This window comes from Bos indicus, chromosome 17, assembly GCF_029378745.1.
Source record: "Bos indicus isolate NIAB-ARS_2022 breed Sahiwal x Tharparkar chromosome 17, NIAB-ARS_B.indTharparkar_mat_pri_1.0, whole genome shotgun sequence".
NCBI lineage: Eukaryota > Metazoa > Chordata > Mammalia > Artiodactyla > Bovidae > Bos > Bos indicus.
Window position 1 is genome coordinate 51,269,880 of NC_091776.1, and position 24,480 is coordinate 51,294,359.

The window sequence follows — 24,480 nt, forward strand, 5'->3', positions numbered from 1 at the left end:
GAACCTGCCCCCCTGCTGCAGTGCACCCAGCTCAGTGGCCAGACCCTCTCTCTACCCCGTGAACTCTGTTCTGAATTCTAATGCTACCTATGGATTGCTGGAACCGGGATCCACACAGAAGCTTCACTGCAAGGGAGTCTGGGAAGCATGTGCGTGCGTGCATGCTAAGCCACTTCAGTTGTGTCCAACTCTTTGCGACCCTGTGGACTGTGGCCCGCCAAGCTTCTCTGTCCATGGGATTCTCCAGGCAGAAATACTGGGGTAGGTTGCTACACCCTCCTCCAGAGGATCTTTTGGACCCAGGGATTGAACCCACCTCTCTTACATCTTCTGCATTGGCAGTTGGGTTCTTTACTACTAGCATTGCTTGGGAAGCCCCTGGAAAGCTTACTTGTTGGCTTATGCCATCCAGAAGTCATGCCAGGAGGAGGGAGGGATGAACACTGCCCTGCCAGGAAGCTCCATGTAAGCTGGATCTTGGGGCCAGTCTATTAAATGTTTGTTGAGTGACTTAATGAGGTGTCAGAGTTGGAAGTTGAACCCAGAACTGTCTGATTCTAAACTGTGGATCCTTTCCATCTCAACTTGCTCTAGCTTGTTACATGGACCCTCCTTTGGGATTGTAGAACTCTGTACCCTTTGCACAAACTGCTGGGCCTTCTGTGCTGGGCCCTCCTGAGGGTGCTGAAAGGCCTGGAGGGCCTTTCTCAGTCAGTTGGACCCATCACATTGATATTTTCAAAATGAGAATTTTTATTGATTTTGTTGGGTAAAAGCCAGAGGGGACACAGGAGGGACACACAAGATGGTGAGCCTCGCCAGCTGTGGACAGGCCTCTGGGTTCTGACCTTGCCTCGACCAGGGGCCTGTGCTCTGGGCCCATATGTGGGGCTGTTCAGGCCAAGGCTGCTCTGAGAACCACGTGTGGTAACCGCTGCAATGTGGATTCTTATAGTGTCCGGACATCCGTGCCGCCGCCACCCTGGGAAGGCTGGGGCTTTTGCTTGGCTTCCCAGGCCCAACCAGGAGGTCAGGCCACCCAGGGGCTAATTCCTAACATTCTCTGGGAGGCTGAAAAACAGCAAATGTGGTACAAAGATGCCGGAAAGGAGACCTCCTGAATCTCAAGAAAAAAAATCCAGAAGTGCACGCGGGGATGTCCAAAACCAGATGTCCAAACTAAAAAAAAAAAAAGAAAAGAAAGAACTTTCATTATGCAACTTTAAACAGTCCACAGGGAATGTGGTCAAAGCAAATTGCCCCCAACTCCCACCCCCCCGCCTCTGAACCCCAATTCCTAGGCACCCCTCCTGCACCCAGAGGCAACTCCTGTGTCCTGTTAACCTCTATTTCTCATGTGTCCTGTTAACCACTGCAAGCTCCTAGGACATCCCCCCATCCTCACTGCCCACTCATTCATTCTTCTCCTGGCCTTACTCTTTACTCCTTAAATATTTCGGGCACATTCCCACCCTAGGGCCTCTGCACTCCTGCTTTTACCCAGATACTGCATGCATGGTTCCCTCCCTCACATCTATGGTGTCTTCCTTTCCTGATTTACTTTTTCTCAGAGCACTTACCACCTGTCAATACAGCATATGATACATTTATTTAGTTTTCCTTATGGATCTGCACCTTCAGAATGTCAGCTTCAGGAGGGCAGGGACTTTGCTGTCTTGGTCACTTTGCCGAATTCCCTGAGCCTAGCTGACATGGTGCCCAGCACACAGTAGGTACTCCTGAATTTATAAATACCCTTCTGGAAGTAGCCAAGCACAGATGAGCACGTGGCTGCACAGTTGATTCCCCTTGCTCTTCTGTGCACAAAAGGGACCCCACTGCACTCCCAGGTCTGCACCTGCTTTCGTGCTAAACAATGTATCTTGGAGTTCTGCCCCCATCAGAACGTACAGCCTGTTCTGTGCTCATCCACGGCTGCCGACTGTTCCATTGGAAGAATGCCCAGGCTCCACACGGCCTGCCCCACTGACGTCCACTCAGGCAGCTCGCCCTGGGGCGCCGTGAGCAAGGCTGCGGGGACCTTCGTCCTCCTTGGATGTCTCTGTTCTTACCCCACTGGCTCCCGAGAGCAAAGATGCAAGCAGATGGGCAGCAAACACCCCAGAAATGCAGCCCTGGGAGAAAGGGAGTTGTTTATCTTCAGAGGTAATCAGGCCTATCAGACAGGGGCTTGATCTCATTCCCTGCTTCCTTCTTTCTGAAATGCACACAGTGTCATAAATAAAAGCGCAGACATCAGAGGAAGCCAGGGGTGACACGGCAGTTTCTTGCAGCGAAGGCGGGGGAGGGTGGCTGGGGGCCCTGGGTGACATTCTCAGTGATATTTTCGTCAGACTGTGAGATTGGACAGGAGCTCTGGACTCCCGTGTGCAGGAGAGGATGGGGATTTGGGGAAATCCGCTCCCTTCCAAAATCCTCTGTGTCCTGAAATTTAACTTTCCTATGAGCACCAGGGCATTTTCCCTTCCCTTTAAAGGGCTCTTAGCACACAGGCAGTGACATAACTTTGTATTTTGAATGTCGACTCCCTGCCTGATGCCAGTTCCTGAGGGTTCGGCTTGATCTCCTTTGCTCTTCCCTCTCACAGTGCCTGGCATATAGGAAGCACTTACTAAAATACCCGTTGAGGGACTTCCCTGGTGGACCACTGGCTAAGACTCCCAGCTCTCAATGCAGGGGGCCTGACTTCGATCCCTGGTCAGGGAACTAAGATCCTGCAAGCTGCAACCAAGATCCACTGTAGTCAAATAAATAAATACATATTTAAAACAAAAAAAATACATCCTGAATGACCAAAGCTGGGATGCATGCATTGAAACCAGGCTTTCCCTCTTCCTACTCACACCGGCTCACTGGGAAAGACTCTGATCTTGGGAAAGACTGAAGGCAAAAAGAGAAGGGGGCGGCAGAGGATGAGATAGTTAGATAGCATCACCGACTCGATGGACATGAGTTTGAGCAAACTCCAGAGATAGTGGAGGACAGAGGAGCCTGGCAGGCTACAGTCCATGCGGTCACAAAGAGTTGGACACGACTTAGCGACTCAACAACGACCCACACTTATGGAAGAGGGTCTCCTGTTACCTTAGGAAGCTTCTATTTCCTGCCCCTACTTGGCCCCTCAACTTGGGGTGGGAAGCACAGGTCACTGAGTAGAAAACCGGCCTGGGGAGTTAAGGTTTTGCCGGGGTCACAAACAAGCTGGCCCCTGACAACTGTGGCCCACCCAGGCATTTGGTATTTGGCTTGGCCGTGCTTATGCTTTAAGCAGGGTGACTGTGAGTGCCTCAGGACAGGCGTGGGGGTGTGCCTGCAGGTCCCACCCACCCCATTACTCACCTCTCCTCCAGTCACAGGCCTGCTGGTCTTGCCAGGCCCTGCGGGCATTTACGTTTGCCCTCTCTCCCTTTTATTCATTTATTTATCATTATTATTATTTTTTTTTTTCTGGCAATGCTGTGCAGCTTGTGGGATGTTAGTTCCCTGACCAGGGATCGAACCCAGGACCATCACAGCAGTGAACGTACCGAGCCCCAACCACTGGACCACTGGAGAATTCCCACCCTCCCCATTTTGTGTGTGTGTTAATCGCTCAGTTGTGTCCTACTCTTTGCAATGCCCGCTAGGCTCCTCTGTCCATGGAATTCTCCAGGCAAGACTACTGCATTTTAAGGCACAACGAAAATATGAAAAGGGTGTGTAAGATCTCCTATGTGTATGCTGTTCTGATGTGTACAGGAGGCTTGCCCCTGTGATGCTCATCTGGGCACCTTTTGAGTTGTCACTGACAGAGGTCCCGACAATGAGGGGTTTCCTTCATGGGTACTCAGATGGCCAGCCTGGGGACCTTTTGGGGCCACTGGAGTCAAGGAGGCTTAGGGCTGGGAATTCCCTGGTGGTCCAGTGATTAGGAGCCAGTACTTTTACTGCTGGGGGCAAGGGTTCAATCCCTGGTCAGGCAAATAAGATCTTGCAGGCTGCAAGGTGAGGCCAAAAATAAAATAAAATAAAAAGCAATAGAAACTTAAAGAAAAGAAAAAAAAAAAAAAAAAAAAGGCGGCTCAAGGCACCATGCAGCCTTCAATCTGACCCTCTAAATGCCTGGTTTCCCCAGGCTTGCCTAGGGGGGCATATTTTCAGGGCAGACCCACTTGGAGTGGCTGGAAGTTTGATCTGACACTGTGGTTGCCCCTATGGACTCAGTGACCCTGAATGGGATATCTTTAGGTGTCAGTCCCTGGGTGCTGTTCAGGGAGGCCCCCAACCAACCCACCATCCACCACCCACCTAGAGGATGAGATAGACAGAGGGAAGTAAAGATTCAACTCTGAAATATCCCAGAGGAGTGAGTATTAGAAAACAGGCCAGCCATGCCCAATTGCTTCTAGATTCTCCAGGGCCATGTCTGACACCCAGCCATTTTCCTCTGGGTTGTATTCATTTATTCATTCGTTCCTTCATTCTCGGTACACTCTAACTTAATGCCTATTATGTGCTGGGGGTACTGCAGTGAGAAGACAGATGAGGTCTCTGCTCTCATGGAGCGAACAGTCTGATGATAAGACAATATATAAGTGACGTGTCCAGGATAATTTTAGGTGGTGAAAAAAGATGAGGAAAAGGAATGGGGGCGGGGTAGGTTAGTGAGTGCCTCGGGAGTTTTAGATTGAGGGTTAGTGAGGGCCTCTCTCAGAGAAGGCAATGGCACCCCACTCCAGTACTTTTGCCTGGAAAATCCCATGGACGGAGGAGCCTGGTGGGTTGCAGTCCACGGGGTCGCTAAGAGTCGGACACGACTTCACTTTCACTTTTCACTTTCATGTATTGGAGAAGGAAATGGCAACCCACTCCAATGTTCTTGCCTGGAGAATCCCAGGGACAGAGGAGACTGGTGGGCTGCCATCTATGGGGTCCCACAGGGTCTTACACGATTGAAGCGACTTAGCCGCAGCAGCAGCAGCAGCAGCAGCAGCAGCAGAGGGCCTCTCTAGGGAGGCGGTATTAACCTGGAACTTGAAGTTAAATTCCTGTGTCGGGCAGAGGGAAAAGCGAGTGTGAAGGTCCTGAGGCAGGGGTGAGCTGAATAGTTTGCCAGGTATTTAGGAGGGAAACGTTGAAGAATTGGGAAGGGAACAGTGGGATCCAAGCTTAAGGCAGAATTTGGTTCCTTTGGGGCCAGAGCTCCCTCGATGCATATAACATTCCTTCACCTGTTCTAATCTGGCCCAGGTCACTTACTGGATGTCCTTACCATGTCCTCCGGTGACTCCTCTACTCAGTCTCAGTCCCCCAACCCATGAAATGGGTATATGGAAAGTCTTTCCCTCACGAAGGATTAATGAACTGTTTGGGAAGCTCTTAGTTAACCCTCATTCCCACAGGGTGTAGGGGCCCTCCAGAAAGACTGTTTGGGGGCCAGAGTGTTTGGCGGTTTTTCAAAGCTGCTATTCTTGTTAGTTACAAGTGGATCCCTGGGGCTGCTCCTGAGTCCAGTGGTGAAACATACAGAACACAGAGTAGCAATCAGGGCAGGGATGAAATCTGTGGTGGGCTGGATGTAGAGGTCTCTTCCAGCTCATTTCTGCAGAGCCTGGGTTCAGAGCACCCATCCGGAATCGCTAGCTGAGTGAGTCCAGCTACTTAAGTTCTTCATCTCTCAGGACCTCAGTTTCCCCATCTGTATCGTGGGACCCATCTCAGGAGCCCCCGACCCCCCATCTGAGGATTTCAGGGGGGCGGAATTCGTGAACTCTGAGAACAAGCAGTTGTGTTGCTCCCTGTTGTTCATGAGGATGGGATTAATAATCATGAGAGACAGGAGTGGGCAAGAAGGAGGCCAGGTCGTCTGTAGAAAAATGCTGCCCCTTCTCGGGGTCTGGGCGTTTCCATCTGTAACTTGGTAGGTCCAGAGGGTAGAGGATGGTTGAGTCTCTGCTTGACTCTTTGAGGGGTTTCCAAGTGACACCCCCCACCTCTGAACATTACAAAGCTGACAGTCCCCCTGCCTGCCTGACCCTCTTATTCCCCCAGAATCAGTCAAAGCCCAATGGCAACACTTGGGAGGCAGAAGCTGGGAGAAGGAACCCCTGAATTTACCCTCAGCACCCTCCTCCCCACCCCTGGGTCCCAAATCCCAGAACCAAATCTCATTGAATTGCAAATCCCAGAGAGTGTTCCCAGGTTACATGTGGGTGTGGGTGGGGGTTTCCGAGTCTGCCTGGTGCAGTGGGACCCCCCCACCCCAGTTCCTCCCCTTCATCCCCTCCTCCAGGCCCCATCTGAAGGGCTAGTCCTTCCTTCCCTAGGTCTGGCTCTTGGCCTGTGGATTCTCGTGGTCTGGCTGGGCGCCTCTGGAGCTGGTGGGGCCAGGGTGGGAAGGGAGGGGACATTCATTGGCCTGAGACCCCCTACTTCTGTTCCATCCCTCAGCCCCTCCACAGACACTTCCCTTTTTCCAGATTTTGTCAGTCTCAGGTGCTCCCCACCCCACCTTCTCCAGAAAAAAAAAAAAAAAAAAAAAGAGCCCGAGCAGCCTGAGGGGGCCACGAGGGGCACGTTGCTACTAGGGAGGCCGAGAACCCCTGCAGGAGCGCTGGAGGCGGAGGCCCGCCCTGCCCCTGGAAACCGCATGGCCGCCTCCCCACCGCAGCCATTCCCCACTCCCCCTGGGGGTTCTCAGATGTTGGCAGATGGCAGAACTGAATCTGCTGAGACGTCGCTCCAAAAAAGGAAAGTTGAACCGAAAAAAAAAAAAAAAATTCAAACTCTCTTACATCTTAGGGGAAAGCAGAGGAGGAGGGAGGGTCCCGGTCTGGGGCTCCCGGTGCCCTCTGCTGTTTAAGAAGATCTCCCCGGCTTTGAGAAAGCAGCCTGGGAGGGGCAGAGGAGGGGGTAAATGAGGACACATGGGTTGTCAGGGCTGCCAGTGGGGTTCCTGTTGGAGCGGTGAGCGCTTGCGTGTGCGCGGGCGAGTGTCCACATGTGTGCTCGTCCGTGACCCTGCCCGCTCGTGCCCACCACACACTTGCAGCATCGTGTATCTGCGTTTGTGTCCCTGTAAGTCCCGAATTGGGAGTTCTTGCAGCACATTGCGTCCCTACCTAGGAAAGATCAGAGAGCAGATAGAAATCCTCGCCCTCTAGAAACGGACATTCTAGTGCGTGTGTGTGTGTGTCCGCCCGCGTGCGTGAACTCCTGCCTGTGTCCGGGTTTGTTTATCTGCGGGTGACCTTATGTCTTAGGAGTCTATGTCCCAGGCTACGCTCACGTCTGCGGGGTTGGGGGTGGGGGGTGGTTGCGAGTTTTCCCTCGTGCCCACCTGGGTTAGCTCTCCTTTCTGAGGCCCAGTGTGTGAAGGTCCACTGGTGAGAGTCTTGCGCCCTACTGTGTGCGAGACCCCCCAGAGCGAACTCCACCGCTTGTGTCCCCTCGCATCTGTGTGGGTCCCTTAAAGGTCCTGTGTGTGGCCCTCCTCGTATGCCCCCTCCCCATCCACTGGTCACTCCAGAGTTAGACTGATAATTTAATAGCTGAAACGCGATTATACTTGGAGTGAAGTATCTGGGGCTGGGGAAGAGGAGGGCGCACGGCCCACTGGAGGAGGAGGGGGCGGGATGGGGAGGCGCTTTCCCCCTCCTTCCTCCTTCAGGGAGCTGCTAAAAAGAAACTCGGCGTCGCGCCCAAGCGTGTGTGTGTCTGTGTGGCAGCGTGTGCACGCGCGAGTGGGTGCGCGCAGGCCCGGGGGAGGCAACGTGGGCCCTTTAAGGAGCCCGAGGGGGCCGGGCCGGGGCGCGTCGGTGCGGGCGGGGAGCCAGGAGCCGGGAGGCCGAGCCGCCGCCTCCCGGGCTCCCGCCCCGCCCCCTCCTCCCCCTCCCGCCGCCGCCGCCGCCACCGCCGCCACCGCCGCCGCCGCCGGGGAGCGGAGCCGCGGGCAGGCCGGGCCGCATCGGAGCCCAGTGTCCGCCCGCGCCCCGCCCGAGCCGTGCGCCCGCGCCCTGCGCCCCCGCGATGCGCGCCAAGTTGCGGCTCGGGGACCGGGGGCTAGCGCCCTAGGAGGCGGCGGCGGGAGGATCGCGCCCCGGCTGGAGGCCGGGCCTGCTGCGCGCCCCCAGCCCGATCTGCACCGCCACTTGCCTGAGCGCCCGGGCGGCCCGAGCGCGCCCCAAGCTCGGGCGCCGCCGCCGCCACCTCCGCGAGGTGAGTTGGGGCTGGGGGTCCCCGCGGAGGGCCGGGGTGAGGCGCTGAGCGCGCTTCCGGGGAAATCGGGGAAGATCGGTCGGCGCACGCGGCGGAGTTGGCGGGGCCCCTGCACTCCCGAGTTGGCGCTCTCGGGGGGTGGCCTGCTGGGGAGCGAGGCGCCCCATAGACACTGCGGCCCGCGTGCGTGGGGGTGCCGGGGAACTTAGGGGAACTCCAGCTCCCCTGCGAGGGGACGGGAAGGAGGGAAGAGGCGTTGGGGGGAGGGCGGGCGGGGGGGGGTGTCTTGGAACTGCGCAGGACAGCCCCCCACCGTGTGCCACAGCCCTGGGGGCATGGCCGCCATGCGCCTCCCTCCTCTCCAAGCAGCCCTGGACTTGGGGGGTGACACTGCGCCTTATTTTCCAGCGGGCAGTGCGGCTCGGGGGTGCCCCTGGAGATGGCACCCTCGGCTCCCCGGCCTGGCTGCTGTGGAAGGCGCCTGGGAGGGGTTCCCGCCACGGGGGACTGGGGGCCGCCGGCGTGGTCGCTCCTGGGCGAGGGGTCGGAGGGCTCTGGGTCGGGGTCCCGGAGGAGAGGCGCCCCTTGCTCCCCCCTCCCCCTTGGGCCGGTGTTCCTGGTGTCTGGGCCTGCCTCCCGTGGCTGGTGACGCCTCATGGGGCCGCCTCCTGGTCCCTCCCCCGGGCTGTGCGGATACTTGGGATGCCACTAGTTTGGGAAGTTGGAATTCAGAACTGATCCCACTTGGGCTGGACCTGGAGGCCCCCGGTCCTAGTGCTGGGGGAGCACCCCCGGAGACTTGGCGGGGAGTTGGGGGGAGACCCGTGGGGCGCGCCTTCCCCACCCCGGACGCTTGCAGGAAAGAGCCCGAGGGAGCGAGAGAGGTCTAGGCGGGCGGGCAGGCGGGCGAGACACGCTGTACCTGTGAGCTGCTGTCGCCCGGGTCCAATTAACGTAGGGCGCCCGGCGTTATTTTTACATTGTAGGTTTATTTTTTTGGAAGCGAGGGCCCTCCAGCCGCCTGTCGCGCGCTCCGGCTCTCTGAGGGTCTGGTGCAGGCAGCGGAGGCGGATCTGTGCTGTCGGCTCAGCCTCCTCGCTTCCTCCCCCTCCTCCTCCCCCCCTGTTGGTGAGAACTGGTTTTATTATGATTTTTTTTTTTTTTCCTTTTGCAGATTTGGAGGAAGGCTGTGAGGGAGGCAGGGAGGAGGGATGGGGAGAGGAGCCCTGCGGGCTGGCTGGATGAGGGAGTTCTGGGCTTGTTGGGGGTTGTGTTATCCGTGGCCTTGACTTTGCCCTTTTTAAACCAGATCTGGGTCCCCGCCGTTGCTTTGATAGAAGGGGTTCTCCGGGCCTGGAGTCAGCTGGGAGGACGTCCCCGGGCATTGTTATGTACCTCGTGGTGGGTGGTCTTTTTTTTTTTTTTTTTGGATTGAGGTGTAGGGGGAAAGCCCTCTGAGAAAGTGAGAGACCTTGAACCCGGGGAGCTGAACCATTCACAGCCGGCTCGTGCAACGTATCGCCTTTGGTGGGAATCACACTTTTGCCACTGTTGGCAGTGTGACTCTGGACAAATTACTCAACCTCCCTGTGCCTCAGGCTTCTCATCTGCAAAGTGGGATGATAATAATAATACCGAGTTTAGAGGGTTGTTGTGAGAACCAAGGGTGGGAATACATAGAAGGTGCTTGTATATGTATCACCAGTTACTGTTGTTATTATTATTACTCCTGAGTTCTAAAACTTGGTCTTTACTCCAATGGCCTGGAAATTTGATGAGAAGGGGCGGCCATGCATTTTGCCAGGAGATGTGGTGAAGGGAGGGGGCCTTCTTTGCAACCCACCTCCCCAACCCCTTGACTTTTCCCCGTGAGGACAGAGAAGGGCAGGTGGTGCCTTCAGCCCACTGAACAGATGCGCAGACTGAGTCCGGCTTGGGATTGGCGCTGGGGCCGGCCGCCGGCGGAGAGCCGAGGAATCGCAGGAGGCGGTGGCGGCGGCTGCCAGGGCGTCCCGGGCTCTGTCTGGCTTCCTCGCGCCGGCTGCCTTGTCTTTGCTTGGAAATTTACCACCGCCGCCGCCGGGTGCCCAGGGAGTCTGCGGTGCCCAGACGTGGGGGCGGGTACCCAGCGGGCCCCAGCCCCTGCCTCTTCCCACCGAGCTATTTACGCTTGCTCTGGGATCAATACTATTGATAAAGCCATGTAAATGGTAATGTGGCTGTCAGGCCCCCGTGAGGGATGGAGACCCCCTCGTGGGGCAGAACCCTCCCTCCTTCCTTCCGCGAGGGTTTGGCTACGTGGGAAGGATTTTATTTGGCATAATCCGTTCTTTTTTCCCCAATTAATAATACTCATACCACCTCCTAAAGATTTCTGAGGGCTCTGCAAACACGAATTTAGCTGCATGAAAGGCCCGAGCAGGGAAGGCTTGATTGTTCTCCGGGCATGGGGGTTGGGGGGATTGGCCGGGCTCACACTCGCCGGCTGGCTGGCGTTGGAAAGAGGCCCCAGGAGTCCTGGCCCCCAGCATCTTGCCATTCAGTCTGGATGGAGGCTGCCTGGCCTGGATACCCTCTGACTAGAGGTGATGGTACTCCCAACCTGGCAGTGGGTGGAAAAGTTGGTTCACGCTGAGATTTTTTTTTTTTTTTTTTGCGGGGCAGAGGGGTGGGGGGAAGTGCTGCTAGGCATAACCCAGCTGGAGGGGTCTCCCTTCTGTAAGAAGCAGAGATGCTCCTGCAAGAGACCTGGAGCTCTCACCCCATCCTTCCAACAGCTCTCTGAACCGTAAATCCCCCACATCAAATGCTGCCTCTGACAATAGGGGGCTGAGAGCTTTTATTTGTGTGTGTTTTTCCCTCCTCCTCTATTTCCTCTTCATCTTTCTAATGCCAACAGCAGCCTCCCCAGGTGATACCTTCAAGACCAGACTCCCTGCCAGGGAAACAGCTTGGAGGAACTGGTCCTTCCTGCCCTGGGCGCCCAGGGAAGGGGGCCAGGAGGGGATGGGAGCCTGGGTTGCCTGCTTGGGGAGGGCCAGGCTGCCCAGGGTCAGGCCAGGGGAGTCTTCTTAAAAGGCTTGTTCCATGAGTGGGTATGCAGAGTCCCCCAAGGAAGTGATGCTTAGAAAAGATCATCTGGCATTTTTGGAGGATCCTTGGAGGTGGGGAAGGGACTTTACAACCTGTCAAGTGAAGTTTTGGTTTAGGAGCTGAAAAATACTAAATATGATGCAGTAATCCAATAATAACAGCCAACATATATAAAGTGCTTACTATGTGCCAGGTCCACCTTCATCAGGAATCTTTTTACTGTTCATTATTGCGCTGTGAGGTCAGGGCTCATATCATCCCATTTTATGGATGGCGAAATGAAGCACAGAAGCACAGAGAGGTTAGGTGACTTGCCCAAGGTCACACAGTTTGGATATGGAGCTAAGAATTAAGACCTGGGGTTACTCATGGTCGCCTTGGTGCAGCAAGAATGAACATACTGCAGACCTGCTCAGTGGAGCTGCCACAGAAGACAGGAAGAAAGAAATGATGTTTCTTATTTGAGCAGCACCTATAGATCTTTGCCCTACGGGGCTGGAGACTGAGAACTTGCTCTCCCCAGGATTCGGGGAGGGGGGACAGTGCCAGAAGCAGGTCTGAAGTTCCTTTGAAGTCTCATTTTATCTTAAACATTCATGCAAATTTGGCATTCGCTGTAGCGACAGGGCTGTGTTTATTTTGAAATGAAAACATGGTTTTGAATTATTTAGCATGGCGTATTATGGGACTCCAGAAAACTGCATCAGATGAGCTCCTGCTTGCTGGCGGGCAGCCCTGGGGTTCTTTGTAGCTGGAGACCTTGGAAAGTCCTGCGGCGGATGACAGCTTTTTCCGGTTTTACAGATGAGGGCGCGGGTCAGAGGTGCCAGGCCAGCCCCAAGGTCATATGGTGGTATGCCTTTCTTATGATGATCAAAATCATCATCACTGTCTTTCTTTTAGTCGAAAGTGAGGCTTTTCTGCCTGGGCACTTCCCCACCACCACGCCCAGGGGGAGGGAACTTGGGAACTTTCGGTTCATAGATCCGTAAAGAATCATCCTAAACCAACAGCAGAGGACTGTCTGGGAGTGTTTTGTCTGAGATTCGCACCACTGATCATTGCAAAGTTCCAGTGAGTTTCCGCCCCGGCTTAGCCATGTGCAAGCAGAGTGCCCTGGGACTGATCCCTGCCCCCCTGAGAGTCTGGGTGCCGTGGTCTGTACAATGGGCATATTACCCACTAGGGCCGTGGGGTAGGGGGAGAGGATTAAAGGCAGAAAGCTAGAGCGTTGGGTTTAATTTCCGCTCTGCAGTTTCAAGTTGTGTGATTCTGGATGGGTTATTTAACTTCTCTGAGCCTCAGTTTGCTCATTTCTAAAATAGGGATGATGATGATTCTACTTCTGGTTTTATTGTTAGGAGGACTCTGTGGATGTCATGATATATCACAGGAGCTGTTGTTATTTTGCCCCTCCCCGATGCTCCCACCATTGGAGAGGGGAGACTTTGCGCCTGTAGAATTTTTGTTCAACCTGGGTCCTCACTGACGGGCTGGTTGGATGCAAGCTATTCTTTCTAAAAGGCTGCTGGGAAGGATCTTATGGAATAATCTCTTCACCTGAACCCCGTGCCTGGGCTGGTTACTCTCTGGAGGCAGCAGGCTCCTCTCCTGTCCGACTGGTTGGTGATTCCCAGATCTGCCCAGGAGACCTGGGCCCTTGAAGGCCAAGGTTTTCTGTTCTGCTTTTAATTCCCTAGCACCTGCTGGGAACTGAAGTTGGAGGGCTTAGGCCGCCTGGAAAGTGGGGGGAAGACTGATGGGGAGGACACAGGGAGCCTCCTGGGGGAGAGCTGAGCTTCCCCTTACCCCTGCGGCTGGGGGGTGGTTCTCGAAAGGGCTCCTTTGAATCAGACCTGGCTCAAATCCTGCTCCCCTCCATTAAAAGCCTTTCGGCCTCAGTTTTCTTATCCTTAAATGGGGGAGTGGGATATGCAAAATAACACCCCTGGGAAGACCATCTAGGGCTGCACTGTCCCGGCGCTCCTGGTATTGGTGGGGAACATTCTGGACCTTTGCTGTCGCCTAACCATGAGGTGGGCTTCCCTGGTGGCTCAGACGGTAAAGAATCTGCCTGCAATGCAGGAGACCCGGGTTCGATCCCTGGGTCAGGAAGATCCCCTGGAGAAGGGAATGACACCCCACTCCAGTATTCTTGCCTGGAGAATCCCATGAACAGAGAAGTCTGCCGGGCTACAGCCCATGGGGTCACCAAGAGGCGAACGCGACTGAACGACTAAGTGCACGCACATATGCGCACCCGCTAGGTATGTGTGGCTTTTGAGAGCTTGAAATGTGGCTAGTGCCGGCTGAACTGGCAATTTTATTTCATGTTAATTAACTTACATTTAAAAAGCCACATGTGGCTGTGTCTGATGCCTGCCCTGGTCAGAAGGCCCAAGACTGGATGATGAAACAAGATTCAGCATATGGGAGCCGGGCCTGACTCTCAGCAGCTGGTTTTTTTCCTTCTTTCGTGTGCTTTTTCTCTGCCTGGAGCCACCGGAGCCTTGTCATCTTGGAGGGAGACTCCACATTCTGTGATCCTGTTTCCCAGCAAAGCCTGAGTCTCTCCCGGGTGCTGGCCTGGACTCCACAGCCCTCTGTCTACTTTCCCTTGCCCACCTCTCTCATGTCCCCACCCTCTCCTGCCCTACCAGCCTCTGTGGCAGCTCTGTCCAGGAGACCTTTCTGTGATGGTGCGAATGTTCCAGACCTGCCCTTAACCGCTCTCTACAGGTGGCACTGAGCACCTCAAGGGAGGCTAATGCAACCCAGGATCGGACTGTTATTTGCTACTTGATTTTTAATAACATTGAAAATGTGATTTTCCTGTGGCTCAGCAGTAAAGAATCTGCCTGCCAATTCAGGAGACATGGGTTCGACCCCTGGGTCGGGAAGTTACCCTGGAGAAGGAAATGGCAACCCACTCCCGTATTCTGGACTGAAAAATCCCATAGACAGACTAGCCTGGTGGGCTACAGTCTGGAGGGTCTGTAGAGTTGGACATGACTGAACGACTGAGCACGCACACACAAAATATGACTAGTGGGCTTTGTTCCTCTTGGGCAGCTTGACGGTAGAGCCTTGCCTTCTCTGTTTTTTTTTTTGTCTTGTGGCTTGTGGGATCTTAGTTCTCCAACCAGGGATCGAACCTGTGCCCCTTGCGGTGGAAGCACAGAGTTTTAACCACCGGACCGCCAGGGAAGTTCCCCTTCTTTCTTGACTCAGGGCCAAATGCCAGAATTCAGGCCACTGGCTGTACGTTATTACCCTTTCTGGTCCTACCAGGCCAGCATCCCTGAGACTGGGGAGCTGGCTCAAGTGTCCCCTACTTCCTCCCCTGACTGTCCTTTCTGCAGCACGGGAGGTAGCCTCAGGTCTGTGCAAAGTGTGGGCCGCTCCCACGGGGGGCTGAGTTGAGGTTCAGGAGTCTTGGACTCAGGCTCAGAAGAATCTCAGGTTTGTAGAGATGATGGTCCAACCCCTGCCTTGACTGTGTCCACACCTGCAGATCCGTTGAGCAGGCCTGCTTCCCACAGGGGCTGTCGTGGTCTGTACTTTTTTCCTGCTATGGATTAACACATTATGGATGTCTTTCCATGTTGATAACAACTAGATTAACTTTGGGAGAGCAGACAGCATTGCTTTTTATTTGTCATTTGAAAAATACAGAAAACCCCCAAAATGATACACTCCTAGGGCTTCCCTGGTGGCTAAAACGGTAAAGAATTCGCCTGCCAATGCAGGAGACACAGGCTTGATGCCTGGGTTGGGAACATCCTCTGGAGAAGGAATTGGCAACCCACTCCAGTATTCTTGCCTGGAGAATCCCATGGACAGAGGAGCCTGGTGGGCTACAGTCTATGGGGTTGCAAAAGAGTGACTAAGCAATGACAGTGTACTCCAACCCTGCCACTTGCTTTTGGGCTTTATAAAAACTTATTTTAATAAAAGAAGAAGCATGGGCCTGTTAAAAAAATTAAAACAGAACACAGGAGGTGTCGAGGGAAGTCTCCTTCCTGTTCTTGGCCTTCTGTTTGTGTCCCCCGAGGCAGATCCACACGGGTCTGGTTTCCTCTCAGAGATACTCCGGCCATATGTCCGCCTCACAGGGACATAGATGTGTGTGTTCCCTTTAAAAACAAGCACACACATGGTATCACACCATATTTATGTCTTTCTTTCCTCCTTTAAATTATAATACATCTTGATTTATTCTGAAATATATAGAGAGCTGGGGTTCACAAAGTATGGCCCGCAGGCCAAATCCAGCCCACCTCCTGTTTTTTATATGCCCAAGCTGAGAATGGTTTTTACGTTTTTTTGATGGTTGGGAAAAAAAAAAAGAATATTTTGTGACATGTGAAAGTAAGTGAAATTCAAATTTCAGCATCCGCTGTCAAGTTTATCAGAATGCAGCTTCCTGGTGGCTCAGGTGGAAAAGAATCTGCCTACAACATGGGAGGCCAGAGTTCGATCCCTGGGTAGGGAAGATTCTCCTGGAGTAGGGAATGGCTACCCACTCCGGTATCTTGCCTAGAGAATCCCATAGATAGAGAAGCCTGGCAGGCTACAGTCTATGGGGTTGCAAAGAGTTGGACATGACTGAGTGACTAACACATGCTCATTCATTCGTGTATAGTCTGTGGTCATTTTCAGGGTCAGTCAGTTCAGTTCAGTCACTCAGTCGTGTCCGACTCTTTGCGACCCCATGAATTGCAGCACGCCAGGCCTCCCTGTCCATCACCAATTCCTGGAGTTCACTCAAACTCACGTCCATCGAGTCGATGATGCCATCCAGCCATCTCATCCTCTGTGGTCCCCTTTTCCTCCTGCCCCCAATCCCTCCCAGCATCAGAATCTTTTCCAATGAGTCAACTCTTCGCATGAGGTGGCCAAAGTACTGGAGTTTCAGCTTTAGCATCATTCCTTCCAAAGAACACCCAGCACTGATCTCCTTTAGAATGGACTGGTTGGATCTCCTTGCAGTCCAAGGGACTCTCAAGAGTCTTCTCCAACACCACAGTTCAAAAGCATCAAATTCTTCGTTTTCTGGGTACAGCTGCAAAATTGAGGAGTTATGACAGAGGCCGGAAGGCTGACAAAAGGTGGAATATTGGTTCTCTTGCCCTTTACGTTTGCCGACCCCTGATAGAGAGCTGCCATGCTCTTTTTAACTTCAGCATAATCTTCCAGGGTCATGTCAGAGGAACGGGGGCCCTTAAGAGGGTTGTGAGTTTAAGGGTCACACCAAAGACTTCTCTGGTGGTCCCGTGGTTAAGAATCCTGCCTTAGAATGCTGGGGATGTGGGTTCGATCCCTGGTCAGGGAACTAAGATCCTGCATGCCATGGAGCAACTAAGCCCACGTGCCACAACTACTGAGCCCACGCCACAGCTAGAGAATCCGTGCACGGCAACAAAAGATCCCACGTGTTGCAACAGAGATCTGACACAGCCAAATAAGTAAATACTAAAAACAAAACAAAAACAACAAACAACCCTTATTCTTGCCTGGCTCACTGTTCTCGCTGTTATGCTGATGCTATTGTTGAGTGCAATAGGAAAGTGGGGATGGTCAAGGCAGCTGACCTTTGGCATGGATTTTTGGGTTCTTAGATGGTGTTTGAGGCTATAATCTCTTCTGTCCAGGGCTGAAGGATTGCTATAACACCTGGTGCTACATAGTTTTCACACTTGTTGCAAAGTCACTTAGAACCCATCTTGTTTCCCTCTTTGCTTTGGCCACTAGGAAGCTCAGAGCCAAATTTTGCTGCCTGCCTTCAGCAGTCTAATCTGGTTTGTGTTTGGGATTCTATCCTGATTTCAGATTGGTTCATCCCTGAATTTTCTTCTTGGGCTTGCTCTCTGAATTTTATCATATCATATGCATTCCTAAAAGTTGTCTCAGAAAAAAAAAAAAAAGTTGTCTCAGTTCTTGAAGGGTGAGCTGGAGCAGACAGGAGCAAAGAAAAGGGAAAACACTTGCAAGATGTTTCCATGTTTGTTCCTCCTGAGTGCCTGTGGGGGTGGGGGTGGGGTGGGTGATTTCCTAATGGATAATTCTAGGGGAAGCCAAGACCTGGCCCCATGGAGTGTCTTAACAAAGGTCATACCCTGGGCAAGAACCTGGTCGTTGGGTGTCATCTTGGGTTGGGGCTTTGGCTTCCCAGGTGACTCTAGTGGTAAAGAATTAGCCTGTCAATGCTAGAGACACAGGGAAGCTGGGTTTGATCCTTGGGTCAGGAAGATCCCTTGGAGTAAGGTATGGCAACCCACTCCAGTGTTCTTGCCTGGAGAATCCCATAGACAGAGGAGCCTGGTGGGCTACGGTCCATAGGGTTGCACAGAATCAGACACGACTGAAGCGACTTAACACACACTTACGCCTTGGGTTGGACTCAGGAAGATGACAGTCAGTAACCTGGAAGGTGAAATATCCCTATCGGAGGCCCTGGGGCCCTTGTGAACCACTTGGCCTGAAGGAAGGCCCTGGAATCGGATAGGTGACACTTAGCACTCCCCGGTGGAGTGTCACTTCCGTCTGTTCTGTAGCCAGGGCCCAGGGATTTTGGAATTGTTGCCGTGACAATGCTGAAGGTGTGTCGACACTTAGGGGCCTCTGGGCTCTTGTTCCAGCCTTGGCGCTCTGCTGATGCTTTTGGATATTTCTGCTTCCTTCTGTTGACCCTGGGATATTTCTTTGAGCTGGAAAGGAAGTAGGGGGAGAAAAGTAAGCCACGGGTAGAATCAGATGAGATCACAGCCAGCTGCCCACCGGAGTGCACGTGTGGGTATATTTCCCAGGGACCCGTGGGGCTGACTCTCTGCCTCCTGTCTCCTGGGCTTGGCTTGGTTTTCGGTGACTTGTGTTTGGGTTTTAGGGCTTGTGAACGGGAGCTCGAGTGAGCCACGGGGCAGAGTCCAGTGCAACCTAGGACAAGTAATGGAGCCGCTGCATGAAGTGCCTTAGTTTACTCACCAGGGAAAATGGGGTTATGAATGCACACAACTCAGGGTGTGGTGAGGCAAAGGGAGCTAAGGGGCCACTGGAGGCTTGAGTTAGTAGTTAGTCCAGCAGGCCCTATCCTTGCCCCTCACTTTCCTGTCTGCAGCTCATAAACCCAGGGAGCCCACTCTGGGACCAGGCAGGCTGATCCAGCCTCCTTTACATTGTTCACAGATGTCCTAAAGGGGCTTCAGAACTACTGTGTCCCAAAATGGACCTATGGTTCCCCTTTGCCCTCAGACTCCCAGCCTGAGCTTGCTCCCGGAGTGTGGGGCCAGGCCAGAGATCTGGGGGTCACCCTCTCACCCGCCCAGTGCCCGCAGAAGCCTCCATTTGTCTTGCCCCCACAGTCTGTCCTGTGTAAGCAGCTACGGGGTGGGGCCACTGGGGCAGTGCCCTGACCTTACTCAGAGCCCCGTGAGCCCGAAGGGCTTCCCAGCACTGCTTGCCTGAAATCCAGGCCCTTCTCACTGCCTTGGAGGCCTGTCTCCCCAGCTGCCCGCTGACCTCTGACCTCCCCGTGGCTGGCCACCCCTGCAATTAACTGTGTGTTGTGTTGGAGTGGTGGGGCACTTCTAGCCAGGCAGGTCTGGAGGGATGAGTGGCAGGGGAGTGAATTTTTCTTTGTGGCCTGGGGGTTCCTCTCTGGGAGATGCTGGCAGTCAGAAGTCCCTGAGGCCAGGCCCAGAGGTGCACATGGTGGGGACCCCATGAGGAGAGGGGTGCCTCGAGGGCCCCTGCTTGTCCTCAGGCTGAACTCTGGTGCCCGCCACAGACCCTCTGGGAGCATCGCCCAGCGCTGCGGTGCTGTCTCCGTGGCCATGGCAACCGCCTGGCACCGGGGCCCTGCTCGTTAGGCTAACGAGGCAAGCCTGCCAGGCCGAGGTGGGGGGCCGGGGATGTGCTGCCCCGGGGCTTGGCGGGACTTGTCTGCCAGGCCACCGGGCCAGGAGTGGAGCAGGCCCTGAAGATGCTGCAGAGCCCAGTGGGATCAGGGGTCCTCCAGGGTCCTGGGGGCTCAGGCTTGGTTGGCAGGGTGGGGTTCTGGTGGGAATTATGTGTGGTGGTAACTCCTGTGACCAATTAAACCAGGAGAGGATGAAATTGCGGGGAGAGATAGAGAGGCGCCCACTTTTCCTTGCTGCATATACCCACCAATGCGGTCTCCCATCCTTATGTTTTATTTTATGGTTTATCTTTTGGCCACGCCTTGAGGCATTTGGGATCTTAGTTCTCTGACCGAGGATTGAACCCGTGACTCCTGAATTGGAAGCTTAGTATCTTAACCACTGGATCACCAGGGAAGTCCCCCTCTTGAGTACTTTTAACCATTTTCACTTTGGCCCACCTCTGCTGCCTACTCCATCTAAGCCACTGTACTGGGTGGAAGAGGGTCCCCTACCAGCACACCCCACCACGGCCCCCCCCCACCCCTGCCCACCACCAAATTCATGTGCTTCCCTGAACCTCAGAGGGGAGGCCTTATTTTGAAATAGGGTCGTTGCAGAGGTAATTAATTAAGATAAGGTCATGTTAGAGTAGGGTGATCTTACATGCAATAATTGGACTGGTGTCCTTAAAAGAAGAGAAAGCCTTGTGAAGATGGAGGCAGACACTGGAGTGATCCGTCTACAAGCCAAAGAATGTTGAGGATTGCTGGTTAGATCCATGGAACACACTCCCTGCCGAGAGGAAGTAAGTACCTACCTTACACCCTGATTTCAGACTTCTGACTTCCATAACTGTGAGAGAATAAATTTGTATTGTTTTAGGCCACCTAGTTTGCGATCATTTGGTAGAGCAGCTCCAGGAAACTAATAGAGCTCCCATCATCCCATCACTTGCTGGGACTATTGCAGCAGCCTCCTCACCAGTCAGCCTAATCATGTTCCTCACATGGCAGCCAGGGGGTTTTGTTTTAGACCTGTCCCTCCTGTGATCAGAGCCCTCCCATCTCAGGCAGCATAAAAGCCAACTCTATTTATTTTCTGCTCTGGCTGCACCACGAAGTATGTGAGATCTTAGTTTCTCCACCAGGGACTAAGCCTGTGCCCCCTGCTTTGGAAGCTTTAGCCACTGGGCCACTGGGGAAGTTCCAAAAGTCCACTCTTTATTGTGCCTACAGGTCCCTGCACAGTCTGCTCCCCCATGCCCATTCAATTTCAGATCTGTTCCCCTGATCTGAAACCAGCCACACTGGCCTCCCTGCTGAAATTCACTGACATGCTCCTGCCTCAGTGCCTTTGCACATGCTGTGCCTACAACACTCTTCCTCCAGGTGTCTGGATGGCTGGCATCATTCCTTTGCCATCTTACGCTCAGCTGCCACCTTTACTGTGGGTCCTTCTCTGGGCATCTTATTTAAAACTGCACCTTCTCCACCTCAAGCCCTCTCTTCTCCTCCTTCAGTTGTTTCTTAGCACGTGTCTCCTTTTGATGAACTGTGGTTTCGTCTGTTCAAAGTGCTGTTTTCCGTCAGCCCTGCTAGAATGCGTATTCCAGAAGGCAGGGACTATGGTCCACATTCACTGCCGCATCCTGGTTCTAGAACACCTCTGGACACACAGTAGGTGCTCAATAAATGTGTCGACTGTCAGGTGCCGGCTAGGCATGGCCTGACCTGGCATCCCACTGCAGGATGTTTTGGGACCCAAAGTTGTCTGTCTGTCCCTGCATCTGATACCTTTGCCCTCACCTGAAACCCCCTTCCAACTCACCACAGGACATCACCCTGCCCCACCCCCCCAGGTCCCTGGGCCTTCAGCTACTCCCTCCCTGTCTCTCTTGTGGGTGGTCAGGATGGTCCTCTGCAGAGCGGAGCTGGTTGCTCTGGAGAGGGCGGGGTTTGGGATAATAAGGTCCTGGCTACTCCAGGCCTCAGTTTTCCCCATCCATGAAATGGGCACAATCAGATCACTGGTCTCTTGAGGCTGTTGGAAGGGTTAAGTGAGGTGACACATGCAGGGGCTCACTGTCTGGCACTGAGAGCTCAGAGAAAGACTTAGTTCAGTTGGCATTTGGTGGTGTTGGTATTTTCAGTTTGCTGTGTGGATGTTCCCTTTGCTGTTTTTTTGGAGGAGGGGTGAAACATCATAGCTAGATGACTCCAGGTGCCTGGGGGACTTTAAGCCAGTGTTCCCTTGGGTGGGTGGCCTCTGGATGTTCTTGTGACCTGGGACAGCTCCTTCCTGGCTCTGTACGCCCCGGACCCCATCCCAGGAAAGGGAGTCCTGTGCTTAGCGGTGGGGATGGGGAAGGTGTGAGGGGAGCATTCCCAGGGCCTAGAAGCCTGTCTGCTGTTAGAGTGAGAGAGAAGACCCCAAGTAACTCCATGAAACCCAGGGATGGGAGGGCCCCTTCTCCCTTTCTTGGGCTGGATTCTTCTTTTGCTCTGAGCCTCAGTTTCCACATCCAGAAAATGGAAGTAAATGTCCTCCCTGCCTCCTAGAGGGGTAGGGTGGATTAGGGCACCTAGGGTGTTCTCAGTGATGGTGACCTTCCCTGGACAGGTGATGTGCATGCCATCTCCCTCCTCGAATTCCTTGTTTGGTCTCTGTGCAGGGCTCAGGGGTTGGAGGTGGAGTCTGAGTTGACAGAGGCTTTCCGGGCAAGTTCACTGCATGCTGTTTCCTATTAGCTCATTTAAGCCTCACGATAATGAGAGCCTCACAATGACCACAATCACACTTGTGGTCAGAACTGTTAATTTTCCTGTTTAATGATGGGGAAGTCAAGGCACAGAGGGGTGATGTCATTGGTTCAGGGCACACAGCCTGTAAGCCCCTTCCTTGGTGTGTGGTTGTCGCGGGGAACATCTGGACTTTCTTTCTGTCTTCCTCCCCGCTGCCCCTGGACTGTGGACCCTGGGGGCTGGCCCTGGGTGCCTTGGCCTGGCCTGGCCCATCCCCCTTGAGGTCATCCTCTCAGGCTCCCCGCAGGCTCCTGGGCTCTGCCTTGCAGGAAGATGACCCCACTACTGAGACTATAAATAGCAGCCGCAGTGGCAAGCAGGAAGCTGCTCATGGCACCTGGGCTCTGGCTGCTGCCCCCTTGCCGCAGCGCCTCCTGGAACTGAGCTTCTCCTGGTGGAAGTGCCAAGGTGGAAGCATGTGTGCACCCCAGGCGTTGCTCTGCAGGTTTGCTGTGTGACCTTTGGGCCCTCCCTGCCCTCTCTGTGCCCCTGAGCCCCTGGCTATGTGTCTGGGATGCCTCTGAGCTCCCTGAGCCGTAATGAGTGTCTCCTGGGTGTTTGGATGGCAGCCAGGGAGGTGTGGAGGGCTTGGTGGATGGTTTGACATGGTGGGGGTAGTTTTTTCCTTGGAGGGGAGATAAGTGGGAGGAGGGCATTGATGGAGGCTGGAGAGGGGAGATGGGCCCTTTTTAAATGCAGGTAGGAAGGGGAAGATGGGATGGAGCTGCCTGGAGCATCCTGGACTGGGAGGTGGACCGTCAGCATGAGCATGGGCATGGGCATTTGAGACCCATCTTGGGTTGCTGTGTAATTCTTGTACAACTTCTCTGGGCCTTGGCATCGTCCTCCCAGATTTATCTGGCAGGAAAGAGATGCACAAAGGCTTTGAAGCAAGGAGACTATATCACTGTGTCCTCTATCATCTTTCACGTTGATGGCTGCTATGTTAATGTCATTATGTTGGGTCATGGGACAGGGTTCACCTTGTCTCTGTCTGCATTGCCAGGTCCCTGGAGGCCCGGCTCCAGGGTGGGGTCAGTGAGCTGTGGTCATTAGGAGCAATGGGGAAAGGGTGCTGACTCACTCCAGGGATGCCCCAGTTGGTCGTGCTGCTGGGTACATTGGGTGGCCTGTGTTTCCCCAGTCCCTCCTCACCACCCACCCCTGTCTCTGGCTGATACCAGCTACGCAGTGAGGTCTTGGTCCTTGGGGCAGTTTTCCAAGTTTAAGTATCATGCTACAGGTCAGTTGTACCTTGCAAAGCTTTCTGTTTTCCCAGAGGTTAGATGCTTTCTTAGTGCCAGTGGTGTTCTTGACCTAGAATGCAGGGACGTGAAGAAGAAGGTTTAACAGGACGTCTTGTTACGGATCTTGCTGGAGTAGGAGATGTACAATAGGTTGATTTATGACTGGTCCCCCTCAAACCCACAAAAGGTGCCTGAGGAGATTGATGGATGAGTTATTTGTTGTCTTAGAGAAGTCTCTAGTGATAAGCCATAGGGCTCTGCTTGATTCACATTTTCATCAGAGGCTAGATTGAGCACCCTTGGGATATGTATTCACCATCCAGGTGACATAAAGGGGTATGCCTTCTCTCGCTGTGTAGGTGTGGAGAGACTGAGTCACGTGGACTCAACAGTTGCCTCCTAGAGTTCAGGGTTTGTAGAGTGGGCCTTTGGAGTGGTTCCCTCGAGCCCTAGAGATGTTTTGGAGCCGGTGGTAAGGCAGATGAATGTCTCCTTCAAAGATCTGCACAACCATAAATCCCACAACCTGTGGTTGTTCTGGGTTACACTGTTGTTCAGTTGCTAAGTCGTGTCCACTCCTTGCCACCCCATGGACTGCAGCACGCCAGGCTTCCCTGTCCTTCGCTATCTCCTAGAGTTTGCTCAAACTCATGTCCATGGAGTTGGTGATGCCGTCCAACCATCTCGTCCTCATGGCAATGGGGAATTAAGGTTGCAGATGGAATTAAGGATGTTAATCATCCTTTGACCTTGAGATGGGGGAAGTTATTCTGGATAGTCGTGGTGGGCTCAGGGTAATCACAGGTGTCCTTATGCGGAAGAGGCAGGAGATTTGAAGATGCTGTGTTCCTGGCTTTGAGGGTCAAGGACGGGGCAGAGAGCCTAGGAATACAGGCAGCCTCTAGAGTCTGAAAAAACAAAGAGTGCATTCTCATAGAGAACCCCCAGCAGGGGCATAGCCCTGCTAACACCCTGATTTTTCTCCCTGTTAGATCCATTTCGGACTTCTGACCTCCAGAACTACGAGATAATGAATTTGTGCTGTTTTAGGTCACTGCGTTTGTGAGCGTTTGTTACCGCAGCAAGAGGAAGCTCAAACAGAGCCTGCATCTTCCCCGAGAACCCCAGCATCCAGGGGCAGCCCGGTCACTTAGGTCGTGTGTGTCCCCTGCCACTAGTAACCTTGGAATCAGACTGAGGGACATGGAGTGAAGACAGGAA

At 53.7% G+C, this 24,480-nt stretch overlaps 1 protein-coding gene and 1 long non-coding RNA gene across 19 annotated transcripts in view; one reads left to right on the top strand and one right to left on the bottom strand.

Moving 5' to 3' along the window:
* Positions 1-733: 733 nt before the first annotated feature.
* Positions 734-9,318, bottom strand: LOC139176725 (uncharacterized). 2 transcript variants are annotated; one of them, XR_011561144.1, is made up of 2 exons: positions 9,140-9,318; positions 734-1,179 (listed from the first exon to the last, which is right to left on the bottom strand). It is a non-coding gene; the product is annotated as an uncharacterized lncRNA (long non-coding RNA). The 2 variants fall into 2 exon arrangements; XR_011561143.1 differs by lacking the exon at positions 9,140-9,318 and adding an exon at positions 1,912-2,483.
* NCOR2 (nuclear receptor corepressor 2) overlaps positions 7,927-24,480 on the top strand; it is a 237,298-nt gene continuing 220,744 nt past the window's right edge. For 9 of the 17 annotated variants that reach the window (XM_070769371.1, XM_070769385.1, XM_070769387.1 and 6 more), the window contains exon 1: positions 7,927-8,217. The gene's annotated coding sequence lies outside the window, so the exon portion shown is untranslated. The remainder of the gene's footprint in view (positions 8,218-24,480) is intronic. The other 8 variants (XM_070769381.1, XM_070769379.1, XM_070769384.1 and 5 more) reach the window with 2 other exon arrangements.